The following is a 17,759-nucleotide window of genomic DNA, read 5'->3' as shown; positions in this document are numbered from 1 at the left end:
GAATGTGGAAAAGAACAGTTTCCCCTTAGACAACAGAAGGGGCAGCAAGAGGGACAAAGAAAACAGATGAGACAACAGCAAACTGATTTACAGATTTTCTCATTTGAGGTGCATGATACAAAAACATTGCTGGTTATGATGTGCAGACTGAGGCTTGTCTATATATTTATAAATTAAGTGAAGTGCAAATCACACTAGAGGATTTATGCTAAAAGTGTTTCTAAAACACACCAGAATGAGGAGAATGTATCACCAACTACCTCCTACAACGACTACACATGTTCCACGGAAACATTTTTAATGGTGATACCATGCAGACATTCACTTGAGTCGGAGTGTAGGAAGTCTGTGATTAAATGAAAACTGGAACTGGATCCCCTAAAGTAATCTAGATCCAAACAGGCCTGGAATTTGAAGACATTTAGATCCAGATTCAGATCTGGATTTTGCGCCTCAGGCCATTTCTACTAAAAACATGTATGGAAAAATAAATTATTGCTATACAGCAATGACAATACTAAGAAAAGTAGAGATTAATTGGTAAAACATGGATAAGTTAATTAACAAGATTTGACCATTTTTGACAGATAATGCAGAGTATAAATGTATTTTCCCTTGGCCAGAAAATTTTACAGTGGAAGAAATTTGGATTAGGTATGGACTGACTGTCACCTGATACAATGTGTTGTGAAGTTTGAACAGCAGATGTCTCACCCAGGGATGCTTCCCTGCAGAAACAGCAGGAACCTCCTGTACACTCACTTTGCTTGGCATTCATCTCCCGACCAGCTGCCAATTTTAAACTATAGCAAGTCTCTCAGTTTATAGTCCTTTCAAGCTAAAATCTGTTACATTTGGGAAAAAATAGCAATACTTATGTAAATCAATAATTGCATTATATGTAATACAGTAAATCCATAACATGCCTAGAGTGATGCTAACAACTCTGCGCAATGGTATGCTATCAAGCAATACATACAAAGTAATTCATATGCATCAACATCTGAATGTATCTTGTTCAAACACTCATGTTGTTTGGCACAAACAGCTCTCTTTGCATATTAGGGATAAATATAATTCTACTTTTTTCTTCAACAGATCTACATATTGTGACTAAATCCCATTCATGTCAGAGTTCTTCTACGTTTTAATTGTACTAGACAATGGGTCACAGATGCCATTCACCCAAGCCTTCAGCCACCTGCCTGAGTTGCTGGGCAGTGGCCAAGACCCATTAAAATATTTGTGGACATCATTAAACTTTTTTTCCCCCTTGTTAGCCAAAATCACTAGCTATTTTTGAAAATCTTGGATATACCTATCTATCTCTATCTATCTATATCTATTCAAAATTAGTGGTTATTTATACATGTTAAACAACATAATAAAATATTGTATGTTTGTGGGAAATTTCTAGGTGACATGAAAATAGTAGAATTCTTTAAACAACCTTTCCATCTATATGCTATTCTTCTGGATATATGCAGGCATTCAGTCCTTTTTTTTTCCATTCCATCATTGTTGAATGCTGTCTTTTGACCCAGCGTATTGCTGTATTTCTTAGTGCCAACAAAAGACCCAATTCTGAAAACATGCTTTGGTGCCTATTGATTTCCACTTCTGCATGGATCAAAAATCAGCAGTACTACTGAATTATTTTAAATAATACCTCTTGAAAGATGCCAGATTGATAGCACTGGAGATTTAATGGCCATTGAGTGTGCGAATTAGAGTCAATTGTGTTGCTATTTTGTTCTGTGGACTCCAGCACTACACACTAGGAACTGGAATAAGACACCAAAATATTTTGCATAGGCCTCTAAACAGAGAGTATAACTTTCAGTAACAGGAGGACAGACATATATTAGCTTGAAACTGGCAGTTGCAATATAGAGGCTCTGTCTCCACAGGTTTTATGCCATATTAGCATTCCTATGAGCCATCCCATCCTTCAAGACATAAATAATTCTTTTAATAATTAAAACTAATAATGAATGCATTTGGGTACAATCTTAGAATGTTTATTATGAAAATCAATGTAATAAGCAAAACTAGAGAGGTCTGTTGTTGTAAGTTTAGTTTCCCAGGAAAGCACAGCTCAAATGCAGTTTTTATATTTGAGGTTTACTGAGGTATCAGGGCATGTCTACACTTACTGTGGATCGACGCTGCAGCGGTTGATCCACCAAATGTCGATTTAGCGGACCTAGTGAAGACTTGCTAAATCGATTGCAGATTGCTCTCCTATCAGCTCCGGTACTCCACTGGAACAAGAAGCATAAGGTAAGTCGACAGGAGAGTTTCTCCCATTGACCCATCACAGTGGGTCGAGTAGACACCACAATGAGTCAACCTATGTTATGTCGACTCCAGATACATTATTCACATAACTGGAGCTGTATATCTTAGGTCAACTTAACCCTGTAGCATAGACTTGTCCTGAGTTCAAATAGTGAGTTTCTGGCTCAGTCCTGATTTAAGCCAGTAATCATTCTTATTTCTAGTTCTTTGTTCAATATAAGAGACTACATGTCCTCCCCATTTTTTTAATTGAAAGTTCTCTATCATTCCTGATGAAGCATTGAGGATCTTCTCTTATTTTTTTTCTTTTAAAGGTGGAGAAGTAAAGCCTAGGCCAAGCATTGGATGGGGTCTCTTTCACATGTATCAGTGTCATTATTTATTTGACAACAGAGGTTACTACTGAATGTCAGGAATCACTTTTGTCTCTTCCCCACACACAGTAGTACTAGTGTTATTATTGGAACATCCTCAATTTAAAACCATTTGCCCTGTTTTTAATGTTACTTCTCACCATTAAGCTGCAAAGAATCCTGTGGCACCTTATAGACTAACAGACGTTTTGCAGCATGAGTTTTCGTGGGTGAATACCCATTTCTTCGGATGCAAGAAGAAGTGAGTATTCACCCACGAAAGCTCATGCTGCAAAACGTCTGTTAGTCTATAAGGTGCCACAGGATTCTTTGCTGCTTCTACAGAACCAGACTAACACGGCTACCCCTCTGATACTTAACACCATTAAGCTGATACTCTTGGACTTTTTCATTATTATTATTATTATTAATTAAAGGAATCCATTGCGTCAGGCAGGTGGCAAGTGGCAGGTTCATGGAGCAAAGTAAATTTGGCAATTTATATATAACTTTTTTCCCCATTGAGAGAATGCAATAAAAGGACCACTGAGTATTTCAAATATTGATTATGGATAACATTTCAAAAATGCCTAAGTGACCAAGAGCCTAAATCCCATTTTCAAAAGTAATTTAGGCACTCAGGGCCAGATTTTTAATGGTATGTAGGAGACTAAAGATGTTAATAGGCCCCTGGTGTCTAAGATAGCCCCCTAACTCACATTAAAATCAACAGGACTTCAGGTGCTTTTGAGAACCCCATTACACACCTATCTGCCTCTGTAGGAGCCTCCTTTTTTCTTTTTCTTTTTTTTTTTTTTTTGAAAAGCTGGCCCTAAGTGTTCAGGCAATTTTGAAAAAATTATCTTATATGACTAGTCAATGCATGGTGAAATAGGATTTTTTTTTTCAAATGCTTTGATTTCTGAGTCTAAATCTGGTTGAGATGCTAGAAAGAGGTTTTTCCTTACATGATACAAAAGGAAAATCATTCACCTCTTTGATTCTGCTGATAAATAGCCCTGAAGAGTTCTCTTTTGGTAATATCTCCTCCCTTCATATTATTCTCACAGGTTATATATGTGGTTTACAGATGCCCTGTGACTTAAGAAGTGGCAGGAGAGAAAGCTGGAGTTCCAATAATACAGACCTCAAAAACTCAGATTGCTGCATTGAGAATTTTTAACCTTTCCCCCAATGACAGAGAGAGAGGTGAAGAAGCCATTATTTGCCAAGGCATCAAAAAAATCTTGTCCAACAGAATTGTTTAGATGGTGGGCAGTCTAGCGAATTGACTTGTCTTAACTTGGTTTCAGTGTTCCTGCAAGGCATTTACAATCCATTTTCTTTAAAGAATTGCTTGAATCTGAAATGATTAAGTGGAGCTGAGTCAAGACAGGAGGTTTTAACTGTCCTGCCTTCTATACATCATTTTTGCCCAATGAAATCTTAATGGTATAGGAAACTGTTTGGAAGTTAGACCATGGCCCTCCACTGCTTGTAAAAAGAAGTGATGAGAGATCTGCCTTCCTGTTTGAGGGTGTGGTAATTGAGAAGATGATGTTGAAATAAGTCTGGTCACATTTTCATAATATAGATTATCCTTCCATTCTGGTTTTTAGACATGGCTGGTTTGGCTACAGTTTTAGCATTATCATCTATGGTGGATGATCTCTTGTCAACAGATACAGCATTCAAGCTGCATTTCTTAAATCTACCTCTCATACCACTGACCACAAGGTTTTGTTCACTTGCCCTGAAGTAACTTAACAGAGTAGACAGGGGCACCCCTTCCATGTTTTTGTTTCTTCTTCTCCAAAAAGTACAAAAGTAGTATTTGCTGCTCCTCAACAAGAAACCACTATGTTCCATCTTTGTTCTCCTCATGCTTAGTGTGTATGTACCGCTACTACCAGAGCCAGTGAGATGCTTCTGTCTGCCGTGTCACCAATATGCAGATGAAACTCAGAACTTTATGTCCTTTTTGTTGGATTTATATAAGTGTGGGCTTGCTGCTCTCCCATTGTCTGACTGAGGTAGCAAAACAGGTTTTAGCAAACTATGCTCTAGCCAGACAGGACACAAGTGAGGCTAGCAGGTAAGAGAATGCATTGAGAGGAATGGTCCAGGGCTGTGAATGTGCCCCACTGTAGGGGTATGTCAGTAAGATATTTGGGCTGGCCTCTCCTCTTCTTCCCACCATTTTTGTCATATGCATGCCTTTTCATTGCTCTTCAGAGTCTTAGTTAAATATGAGTTGACTACATTATTTTTGACAGCATTATGTGTACATCAATGGGGAGTTTATGAGGAAATAGGAATCTGAGAGACCAGTATTATTATTGAGACTTGGATTATAGATGTACTAAATTGTATCTTCTTACCCAAATCTCTGTAAAAAGACTAAGGCTTAAGAGACTTTAAAATCTTCTGCTTTGCATTTTTCATCTCTGTCTTTAATTACTGGTTGCACAAATGAAATTATGTTTACTACTTTTATTTGCCTTGGGAGCTGCCTTTTTATCTATTTGTCTATATTGGTTTTTATATTGCACACATCACCATGATATCAGAGTGTCTTTGAGTTCCACGTTTTCTAATAGAATTTAAACACCCAATATCTTCACATCAACCATTAATTTATAGCAATAGTGATATAACCATAAAAACAGCACACCCAATCTCTGTGTGTTTAGATATACTGAAATGTATTAGAAGTATAGTATAGTTCTGTATGTATATGTATGACACACATATGTTTATATATAATTAGTAATCAAAGAATAGAAGGCAAACTTCAGAAAATTAGCTGCAAAATATGATTTTCATGAGAATTTTTTTGATGAGAGTTTAAAATTATTTGACTTCAAGCTCTTTCCCATTGTCTGTACTTTATTCCTCAAGATATAAATCTATTTTTTAATTATTCCACTCTTCTTATCTCAGAAACTTTGCCTGACACACCATTCCATATGTTTATGATTCTCTGAATGAAAAAGTGTTCTCTGACAACCATTCAGATTTTTCCTTTAATTTCCATTTATGCCTTATTGTTTTATAATGTTCAACTGAAAATATGTTACAATATTGTGTGACATTATCTGTATTACTTAAGATTTTATATACCCATACATCAACCAAACATCAGATAAATCTCATGCTTCTCCATTTTTTCCTCTACATCTTCTTTTCCAGAGCTGTATAGGTAATAGATTTAATTTAGTCCATATGACAAGTTGACTTTAAGCATTTTTTACCAACCTAGGACAGACTATATCTACATCTTGGATTGAATCCATTTGAAAAAGTGAGCTGCAATTATACTTTGTTAGGACTTCTCAATAATTAAAAAGGATATTTAACACTACATAGATTTGTTTATAGATCAAAATAGGTCTAGTAAACTTTGCAAATACAGGGATTGATCTAGCAGCCATTACTCAGGTAAAACTCCCACTGAGCAAGGGCTGAAGGATTGGACCTACAGTATACAATGGTACCTGACTAACTTGCTGGGCTTGCTAATAAATAACTAAGTTACACAGGAAAGGTATTCAGATGATTTGTAATCCTGCAATAATGGCTTCTAAATAGTTAAGATTACTTTGAGAGATGAGAGCCTTTTTCCCCTATATGCCATATGCCAGCAGGGGACAAAAATCAATCTTGTAAAGGCTCTGATTACTTGTGCTGCAAGTTTCTTGTCAGCAGATTCAAAATGTGCAGTCGAATGAATCTTCTGCAAGGTAGAGGTGCTGTCTACCAGCTGAGCATCTTCCCCCCTCCTCCTACCTTAACTTCCACTAGAATATGTGGTTGTAATAAATTAAAAGAGGGAAAAATACAAGACTCTTTGGTACAACAATTTTGATCCTGTAAGCGAAGAGGGAAGGTGACACCAATTTTGGTGCTTTCCTGTTGAAAAAATGCACACTTGGAGAAGGGATGAGAGCAAGTTAAAGAACAAATTAAAGAATGTCTTTTGTCAACCTAAAATACAATGCTACTTATTTGAATGTACACAAAAACACTGTAATCAGAGGACAAGGTTTAAATACATTTCAGCCTGAGCTTGTTTCTAGCATTTCATCATCATTACAAAAATTTCAGATTGAGGTGTCAATAGAACAGGTTGTGGAACTAAAATATGAAATTGCATAGCTACCAGCTGTGGTGTGTAACCTATTGCTTAAATCAGCCTCTGTACCAGATGACTGGAGGATAGCTAATGTAATACTAGTTCTTAAAAAAAGGCTTGAGAGGCGACATTGGCAAATACAGGCTGGTACACCGAACTTCAGTACCAGGCAAATTGGTTGAAACTATAGCAAAGGACAGAATGATCAGACTCACAGATGAACATGATATGTTGGGGAAGAGTCAATGTGGCTTTTGTAAAAGGAAATCGTACCTCACCACTCTCTTAGAATTCTTTAGTGGTGTCAACAAGCAAGCTGATATAGTGTACTTTGACTTTCAGAAAGCCTTTGACAAGGTGTTCACCAAAGGTTCTTAAGTAAAGTAAGCATCATGACATAAAAGAGAAGATCCTCTCATGGATCAGTAAATAGTTAAAAAATATGAAACAAAGCTTAGGAATAAATGGTCAGCTTTCATAATGGAAAGTAGTAAATAGCAGGTTCGCCTCAAGGATCCATGTTGGGCCCAGTGCTGTTCATAAATGATCCAGAAAAAGGGCTTAAAAATGAGGTGGCAAAGTTTGCAGACAATAGAAAATTACTCAAGGTAGTTAAGTTCAAAGCTGACAGCAAAGAGTTACAAAGGGATCTCACAAAACTGGTGTCAAGTATCAGAGGGGTAGCCGTGTTAGTCTGGTTCTGTAGAAACAGCAAAGAATCCTGTGGCACCTTATAGACTAACAGACAGTCTGTTAGTCTATAAGGTGCCACTGGATTCTTTGCTGCTTTCACTGCGCAGCAAAATGGCAGATGAAATGTAGTGTTGATAAGTGCAAAGTAATGCACATTGGAAAACATAATCCCAACTATTCATATGAAATGATGGGTTCTAAATTAGCTGTTATGATTCAAAAAAGAGATCTTGGAGTCGTCATGGATAGTTCTCTGAAAACATCCACTTAATGTGCAGTGGCAGTCAAAATAGCTAGCAGAATGTTAGGAACCAATGTTAGTGATAGATAATGAAACAGAAAATATCATAATGCCATTATATAAATCTGTCGTATGCCCAAACCTTGAATGCTGCATGCATTTCTGGTCACCCCATCTCAGAAAAATACATGGAATTGGTAAAGGTAGAGAGAAAGCAACAAAAATTATTTAGGGTCTTGAACAGCTTTCGCATGAGGAGAGATTAAAAAGACTGGGACTGGTCATTTTAAAAAAAGAGATAACTAAGGGGGGAATATGATAGAGGTCTCTAAAATCATGACTGGTGTGGAGAAAGTAAAAAGGGAAGTGTTATTTACCCCTTCACATAACACAAGAACTAGAGTTCACACAGTTAAATTAATAGGCATGAGGTTTAAAATATACATAAGTAAATACTTCTTCATGCAATGCACAGTAACCTATGGAACTCATGGTCAGGCGATATTGTGAAGGCCAAATGTATAATTAGGTTCAAAAGAGAATTAGATAAGTTCCTGGAGGATTGGTCCACCATTGGCTATTAGCCATGATTATCAGCGACACAGCTCCATGCTCTGGATGTCCTAAACTTCTAACTACCAGAAGCTAGGACTGGTTGATGGGATGGAGCAATCAATGATTGTCCTTTTCTGTTCATTCCCTCTAAATCATCTGGCACTGCCTACTGTCAGAAGACAGGATACTGGGCTAGATGAACTGTTGGTCTGACCCAGTATGGCCATTTTTATGTTCTTATAAATCAGTTTCCTATGATATTTTTCTCTATCTTGTGCCCAAATTTGAGAGAATCACACTTTTTTTTTCTTCCATAAGGATTTAGAGAGGCAGTCAAGCTGCAAAATCAAAATCTGGATTTCAGACTTTCAAGAGTTCAGAAATGCTTTGATCTGGGGTTTGGTTTGGACCTTTAAAGATAAGAGCTGCTTCCCAAATTTTGATCCAGTTCAGGATTTAGATTTCAAACATTTCCCAAATTTGGGAGGTGTTTGTGGTTTAGAGATAAGGTTTTGTTTCAGGCCCATCTCTAATAAGGATATTGTTTCAGCCTGAGCTCAGGGAACTGCAGGACGGAGCCTGGCCTAGGGGCAGAGCATGGGTGGGGCCATGCTAGTCTGTTTGGGAAGGCACAGCCTCCCCCAGTCTACAATACCCGCTACCCATGGCGACTTAGTTTGTGTGTCTTTTGTTAGTTGCTCTTCAAATTCTTTTTTGACCTCCCTAATTATATATTTACACTAGGCTTGCCAGAGTTAATGCTCCTTTCTATTTTCCTCACTAGGATTTGACTTCCAATTTTTTAAAGGATAACATTTTGCCATTAGCTGCCATTTTTACTCTGCTGTTTAACCATGGTGCCATTTTTTATTGTTTTTTGGTCTTCATACTGGTTGTCTTTTTATTTGGGGTATACCTTTTTTGAGCCTCTATGATGGTGTTTTTAAATAGTTTCCATACAGATTGCAGGCATTTCACTCTTGTGACTGTTCCTTTTAATTTCTGTTTTACTAGCTTCTTCATTTTTGTATAGTTCTCTTTCTTGAAGTTAAATGCTCTGTGGTGGGTTTGTGCATACCTACAAGGATGTTAAATTTAATTATATTATGGCACTGGTGGGCAACCTGCGGCCTGCAGGCTGCACACCACTCATTAGGGTAATCCGCTGGCAGGCCATGAGACAGTGTTTACATTGACCATCCACATGGCTGCCTGCAGCTCCCAGTGACCGTGGTTTGCTGTTCCCGGACAATTGGAGCTGCAGGAAGTGGCGCAGGCCACAGGGACGTACTGGCCGCTGCTTCCCACAGCTCCCATTGGCCGGGAATGGTGAACCACAGCCACTGGGAGCTGTGGGCAACCATGTCTGTGGATGGTTAATGTAAACACTGTCTCGTGGCCCGCCAGCAGATTACCCTGATGGGCTGCATGCTGCCCGTGGGCCGCAGGCTGCCCACCACTGCATTATGGTCATTAGTACTGAGCAGTTCAGCTATATTCACCTCTTGGACCAGATCCTGTTCATCACTTAAGACTAAATCAAAGATTGCCTGTCCCTTTATGGGTTCCAAGATTAGCTGCTCCAAGAGGCAGTCATTAAGGATATCTAGAAATTTTATCTTTGCAGCCCATCCTGTGGTGACATCTACCTAGTCAAATATGGGGTACTGAAATCCCCCATTATTATTAGGTTCTCTCTATTTGTAGCCTCTTTAATATCTCTGAGCATTTCACAGTCACCATCACCCTCTGGTCAGGTGATCGGTATATTCCTACTGCTATACATAGAGAGTCTATGGTGCAGTTTGATTCATTTAAGGTTTTTTACTATATTCTTTCATGTATAGTGCCACATACCCACCAATTCAACCTACTCTGACATTCCTATATATTTTGTACCCTAGTATTATCATGTCCCATTGATTATCATCAGTCCACCAAGTTTCTGTGATGCCTATTATATCAATATCCTTATTTATATGAAGCACTCAAGTTCACCCATCTTAATATTTACATTTCTAGCATTATATATACAAGCACATATAAAATTTGACAATATTTAGTTGTCTGCCTTCATGTGATGTAATTGTATGTGACTCTTTTTCATTTGACTATTTCTCTTCAGTCCAGACCCTGCTTGTAGAACTGGAAGCATTTCAGAGAATACTACCATGGAGGTTCTAGACTTTAATCTCAACCTAGCAGCCTAAATTTGGCCTTCAGGATCTCTTCCCTACCTTTCACTATGTCATTGTTACCTACATGTATCATGACCACTGGCTCCTCCCTAGTCCTGCACATTAGTCTATCTAGACATCTCGAGAGGCCCACAACATTCATACCCAGCAAGTAATTCACCTTGCAGTTCTCCTAGTCATCACAAACCCATCTATCTATCTATATTTCCAGTAATTGAATCCCCCTTTACTATTACTTGTCTCTTCCTGGTAACTAGGTCCCTTCCCCCAGAGGGTATACTCAGTGCAAAAGCATACCATGACATCATCTGGAAGGAGGATCCCAACTATGGGATCATTTCCCTCCACTCAGTCTTGATGTTCTTCTTCCCCAAGACCTTCATCCTTCTCATCAGCACTGTCAGACTGGAGGCAGGACTGCTCTATTGTGTCTCTGAAAGTCTCCTCTATATGTACATCTCTGTCTCCTTTAGCTCCTCTAGTTCAGCCACTCTAGTCTCAAGAGCCTATACTAGGTCTCTGAGGGCCAAAAGTTGCTTGCACTGAATGTATGCATACACCACATACCCCCAAGGCAGGTAATCATACATGCTGCATTCAGTGCAATAAACTGGATAGTCCCCACTCAGCTGCTGGACTTCTGCCTGCATTATTTTTACTCTTGCAGGGTTTTTTTGTTTGTTTGTTCTTTGTTTGGGGTGTGGGGGTTACTGACCTAAGTTTAGAGTATCTGCTTCTCATGCTCAATCTCTAAACTCCCTCACCAAACTCCCAGGTTTTCTAGCTCCTCTGGTTACTTAGGACCTGGCTTTTTAAAATCCTATTCTCCTGGAGTTAGCTCCACCCACTTGCCAAGGGATCTTAAAGGGATCAGGGATCAAAAGATAGCAGGCCAGAGCCTTGTTAGTAAGCTCTCAGCCTAGGTAGACTATTAAAGAAGTTGACTGTTTGAAAAACCAAATAGGACCATGCATTTAAATGTATCTAGAATGGAATATATGGTCTCCCAAGATCATCCATGCTCCTTCAAGCTCTACATTATGGTGACCCAGTGTCTAAAAAGGACTGGACTCAATTCCTTTCAGAGCTCATCAGTACCACACCAAGGACAAGAATGAGTGGCTCAAAGGCAAACTGAGGTTCTGTCTCCTCCAGGGGCTAAACATGTTGCTTCCACAGAACTACCAGCCCCAGGTGACCCTGGGAGAAATGGAAAACTTGAACTCAAAACCACCTCCCCTACACTGCCGCATAATAGTCTGCCATTAAACCACATGGGTGGCTACATTTTGGTGTATAGGTGTGCTGGACATGCCAGAGCCAAATTAGCATGTCTATGCCTCAGGTCCTAGGAGTGTGATGAAACAAAAGATTTCAGGTCTTGTGGATCGACCTCCTACATTCATAAATAACCTTTTATATTTCTGATCTCCTTGTATACTACCAGCCCCCAACTACTGGGAGGGGAGATGCATCTTCCCTCCCGCCCTGAGATATGGAAAAGAAGATTGTATCTTCTTGATGCTGAGAGAAATGGAGATTTCTTTTTTGAAATCAACTTCCATCCACTCACTCTACCCACACTCTTGTCCACTTCTGTACCACCTATAATTAGTGCTTCACTCCCTCCCTTCCCCCTCTCCAGTATTCTTCAGGCAGAGAACAGGATTGATTAGCCCTGGAAAAGAGGAGTGAGCTGCACAAGTAACACTCCCACAATAATGCCCTTCATCTTTAACCCCCAGAAACTCAAAAAAGAAGTTGGGAAACTGGAGGAATGGACTACAGTATTAAAAACTGAAGCCCCCAGCCTAAACCTGACCAGAGAATACCACTACCCTGCACTTAACATTTTCAAAGTGCTGTACAAATGTTAAGCACTGAAATCTCACAATACTCCCATGAGGTAGGTAAGTAATGAGACCTTAGCTCCCCATTTTACAAATGGAGAAAGAAACACAGGGAAGGTGACTTCCCCAAGGCCATACATGTCGCAGACAGAACCAAGAAATTGGCTTGGCTCCCTAGTTACAAACTCTATCCATCAGACCACATCACTCAAGAGTCATACCCCCAACAAGAGCAAGAGCTATGCACCAAAGGCAGTGATTTTTGAACCATTGGCCTGAAGTCATATTTGGGTAGGGGGATTACTTGTTTTTACCTGGTTCCTTGTTTAGTCAAATATTTGGCTACTTGTCTGGTAGGTTGGTTTTGGTGTAGGGGGATTTTGTTTTGTTATTTTGTTCTGCTATGATTTCAAATCAACCTTTTGTCAAACTGGATGCCATTTGCAACTTAGCGGAGATCTTGTGTTCTCATCTACTTTACAAAAGGTTACAAGTTCCTGTAAACAGTAGATGAAGATGGGACAGCTGCCAATCTTAATTCTAGCTGGGTAATGAACAGATACTCAGTTCATCTCTTCATTTGCTGAACCTTAACACCAATATAAGCTTTCAGCTCTATATGTTCCACATATTGTACAAAATTTAAAATTATTTCTTTTGCTTTTTATTTTTAAATGAAACAAAGATTTGTCCCCATGGGAGCTATGTTTTAAATATGATACTACACCTATTCCTTCCTCCCTCTGATACCTGAGAGCCTGAAAAACATGTATATCTACCTGTATATTTTAAATACATGATTGCCTGTGCCCCTTCCCCCTCCCCCCACTAAACAGAAATAACTTAATTAAGACCCTGGGCAAGTAAGGAGGTATAAAATGGTCAATGTTGAACCCCCCTAAGCCTACTTACATCCACTTACCAACAAGTCAGCTGCATAAGCATGTCTGAATTGGTAGAACACACCCTGAGGAACCTGAAGGGTGTAAGAAAGCTAAAATACTTAAGAATCTGTAAAATTCAAGAGGGGGACTAAAACTTATCCCTGCTGTCAGCTATTTTCATTGTTACACTCCTGTCTTCTACCATACTAGAATCCATTACTCATTGAGCCATATTCAGAGAGATGTGTAACTTGCAGGGGGTGGGGCATTCATGCATGCACATGTGTTTGGTAAGTGGGTATAAGTTTAAGGGCCTCATTAAGGGGAAAAGAGACCACATCAGCTGTGCAATGTTCAGTGGGCCACATCATCAATCCTATTGGGCTGGCTAACTGGCAGTACTGAATGGAAAAAGGCAGTAAGAATGGCCATACTTTTTCACACTGTCTAGTGATCCATAGGAAATGGCTCTGATACACCATCGATTTTAGGCCATACAAATAATTCTGTTGTGTTCATGCCTGTGCACATCATCCTGCAGTGGTAAAAGAGATCACAAATTTGCCATGCTGTTGATGGCTGTCCCCTGCCCTATGCAGGCCCCTACCACACCACATAAAAAACTACAGAGTCAGAGCTACTGCCACTCAAATAATAAACAACTTGCACTGAAACTTATGCTGCTTTGATACAGTTATTCCTGTAGACAGCCTGTTTCCCAAATCTTCCCCCTCCTTCTCGCTCTGATCCTGGCAGTGTAGAGCAGAGCTCATGCATTGCTGCTAGAAGCATTGTCTCATTTCAAAGAATAAAAATTCTCATGAATTGTAGCCCAGTGATCTGATAACAGGGTGGTATGATCCAGTACAGAAAATCCAAGACCTTAATAACAAGCTTTGTGGTATGGCAGTTTGCTTGTTTGTTAGTTTGTAGATCAACTGCATTACTGCAGACAACTTGATAATTACAGGAGTGGCCTTTCAAGCACATCCAAATGTGTCTGCTCTCATCAAGGTCATGTGATAGTGGTTAGTTGGGAAAAGGATTAAGTGTTTAAGAAGGGAATGGGAAGGCTCACTTTGGATGTTGATACCCAGCATCCCTCAGTCTGAGCAAACTGCACATAAGATTTTAGCCTAGGCACTGCTTGGACTGAAGTTTCCCCTCTAGGATTATGTAGGACAAGTTAAAATAATTCTCCTGACACCATCACCAAAAGAAAGAAAATGAAGATGCTGTATGGATCTTACAGAGAGATATCAGACTTGGCCATAGTATTTGAATTGCAAAGTAGCAATCAATTAGTTTATCATTAATCAGATAATTTTGGGGTTCATGAATAATATGAAATGAAAAGTAGAAATAACTAGCAGGACAATTTTCAGGAACCATCTCAGCTTTATAAACTAATCCTCCTCTAATGGCCCTTTTTAATGTAATTTATAGGTTCATCATTACCCTTTTTGTATTAGTAATTATTTCTAAAATACCAAAGAACCATCTTTTTTTCAAGGTCCTTCTTTGTGCCTGATTTACAGCTAGGCTCACGTTGGACTCTGTCTTTCTGAGGTTTGACATTTCAAAATATTTATAGCTCTTTTACATTAATGCCTTTCTCATGACTCTGAAGGTGACCGTTATTTCTTTCATCTTATTGTAATTAGATGGATCAACTATTGCTTTATTATTTCTACTATTTATCTGTGAAGCACATTAAAACATTCAGATTAGAAAGCGATATTGAGCAAGGTATGAACTATAACAAACAAATATTTCCTAAAACATAGGGTACACTTGATGCATCAGCGAAGAAACTGTTCCAAGCGAAAGCACAAAATCTTTAATATTTTATTGATCAGATCTAAACCTTCTGCCCAAAGTGGCAATTAAATTTCAATTAAACTGACTGAAAGCATCATATTAAATTTCAGCACTTTACGAGCTATCAAATAATGCTGCAGGACAAATCTTTAGTATGATCATACTCTTTTCAAATTATATTATCCTGTTCATTCACAATAAAAGTGACAGTTTTAGGTATACTTTCAATATTTCTTGAATATAAACCCTCTAATGAACACATTTTATTGCCTTTAAATCAATTATTATTGGATATTTTAATAAAGTGAATTGAGCACTTTGTTTTACACACTGCTTAGAAGTTATTATATTTTGCAGTCAGCACAGCAAAGAACCATAACAGTATGATAGAAATAGCCAAATACCTAATATTACATTATAAATTTAATCAAGCTTTTTACAGTGATGAATAAGCTGTGTTCTATTTCACAACCACTAATGATGCACCATGTTAATTAGTAACTGATTAATTCTTTGAGATTTGGGTCTCAGTTCCTGCAATACTGCTCTCACTTCACTGAGATAAGATTAAGATAATGTAGCCAAAATTACAGGAATAAAACACTGAATGTGCTTTAAAGACATTATTACATTTAAAGTCTAAAATATTTTCTTACTATTACTCCATCTTCTCTTAGTTGTACATATATCTAGTTAAACATAAATACTTCTATAATCAGAAATATTTCATGAGACATAAAATAGGCATGAGGCAAATCTAACACAATACTGTCCATAGTCAAATTTCATAATTTAGTAATTGTTTGGACATGCTGAACTGAATAACATTTGCCTTCTTTTGTAAACAGAAATCTGTATTCCATACTGATGTTGAAAGGATGTCATATTATCATTTATTATGGATGACTAAATTAAAATAATTATCCACAGAGAGTTCAAGATTTTTTTGTAAGATTTTTCGAGCACATAACGGTCATCATACACTGCAGCCACTATCTTCCAACGCCCAAATTCCTTCCTTCTGCATCTACACATTCCTAAGGTAAACAACCAGATAAATATTCACATTTGAGACCAGCCCTTCAGCCTAAGAAGGACTGACCATAAACAGACTTTGCATGGTGGCTTAACTCTTTAAAGTTGTACTAATCATCATTATTTTGCTCAGGCACCAGGAAGAGCAAAATAGCAGGACAGAAGAAAATTTCTACACAGACAGAATCCAGCTGTCCCTTGAAGCAAACACACTCCATCTTCTCTAATAGTAACTTTGTTACATTTTCTCTCTCTCTCTCTCTCCACCCGCCCCCCTCCTGCCATCAGTTTTTCAAGGACAAGAAAAGGAAACTTTTTGCTTCAGGTAGAGGAAAGCAAAACCTCAATGAAGGTAAATATGAAAAAAAAAACATGTTTGTTTATAGGGACATCTTGCTGGCACTTTAAACAGTGAATTTACAGTCTGAGGTATGTATTTTGCTGACAAAGAGCACAGTATTTCAGCGATGGCATTATTTTGTATGAATAAGTATGTTTTGTTTATTTTAAACACCTTTTTTCCCATTCTACTATACTTTCCTCTTGGGAATAGAGTGAAGAATTAGGTGTTTAAGGCAAAGGGTTTTTCGCAAACGAGTGAAGCTGTCAAAACCATTTGGTTTGGTTGGCTCCCCCTTCCTTATTTTGCAGTACATACCGTTATGAGACTGATCCTGCACAGGGTCAAGCAGTGCTTAAGTGGCTAAATACAGGAATTGGCCTCCAGAGCAGGTGCTTAAGCTGCCTCAGCAGGCATGGATAGCAAATTCCACATCAAACACAGGCTCACTCAGCATGTACTCACACCTCCCCTGACCTTACACTTCCTGGCTTGACAACCATGAAAGTACCATGAAAAGGAGGCATGTTTGAGGAGAAGGGCAGGTGGATCTTAGAGGTAATACGATCCTGGGCTGCACAAATGAGCAATGGCCATCTTTTTAAACAAATGTACTCCTGCTCTCTAGTAAAAGCCAGGCCCTTCCTCAGTTCCCAGCATTGCAGCTAATTGATGTGGCTGTGTGCAATGAGCATACAATGGGGGACACCGTACACGGACAGCTCCCAGGCCTCTGACTCCGAATTGCAGACTGTCTCGTGGTACTTGTTAAGGCTCTCTCCCTTTAACTAATGAGTGTTGTTCTAGGTACAGAGAAGGAACCACATAGAACAGCTGTTTATTTCTCATTGGAAAGCACTCAAATATCATGGTGATGAGCACTGTATAGGAACACGAATAGGCTAGACTAGAATACTATGTAGGGCTGTCAGATTAACTGTGGTAAACTGGAAGCTAGTCCTACATCTGGGATTTGTGATTGGGTGCCGATGGAGTCAGCATCCCCATCCACCCACCCAGCTCACCAGTGTCCCACCAGCCAGCTGCTCACATGAGTATCAGAGTATTTGTTATATCAAGGATGTGGAATAGATCTAAGAATAACTATAAAGGGATAAAATTTCCCTACTCATGTCAGTAAGCCTTGACCATTTTTCAAAGAGCAGTATCAGACCCTGTATATGGAAAAAATCTATGCAAAATGTCAGACAGCTCCTAAATAGATCACATCCAGGGGATTAATAAGAATAATTTTAGTTGCATTTTAATGGAGCTATTGAGTGATTTTTATCATTGAATTTTATTTGACTGCAGTGGAACTCTGCAGGAAACTGCTACGTTTATATGATAATG

At 38.7% G+C, this 17,759-nt stretch overlaps 1 long non-coding RNA gene across 5 annotated transcripts in view; it reads right to left on the bottom strand.

Annotated features, from left to right (window-relative positions):
- Positions 1 to 17,759, bottom strand: part of LOC120404750 — a 55,844-nt gene that overhangs the window by 27,971 nt on the left and 10,114 nt on the right. For 3 of the 5 annotated variants that reach the window (XR_005598147.1, XR_005598145.1, XR_005598148.1), the window contains exon 2: positions 2,157 to 2,264. This is a non-coding gene — a long non-coding RNA (uncharacterized LOC120404750). Of the gene's footprint in view, positions 1 to 672; positions 846 to 2,156; positions 2,265 to 17,759 lie in introns of all 5 variants that reach the window. The other 2 variants (XR_005598146.1, XR_005598149.1) reach the window with 2 other exon arrangements.

Source organism: Mauremys reevesii, linkage group 4 (assembly GCF_016161935.1).
Source record: "Mauremys reevesii isolate NIE-2019 linkage group 4, ASM1616193v1, whole genome shotgun sequence".
Classification (NCBI taxonomy): domain Eukaryota; kingdom Metazoa; phylum Chordata; order Testudines; family Geoemydidae; genus Mauremys; species Mauremys reevesii.
The sequence above is the reverse complement of the archived record's forward strand: the minus strand, read 5'-3'. Positions and strand labels throughout refer to the sequence as shown.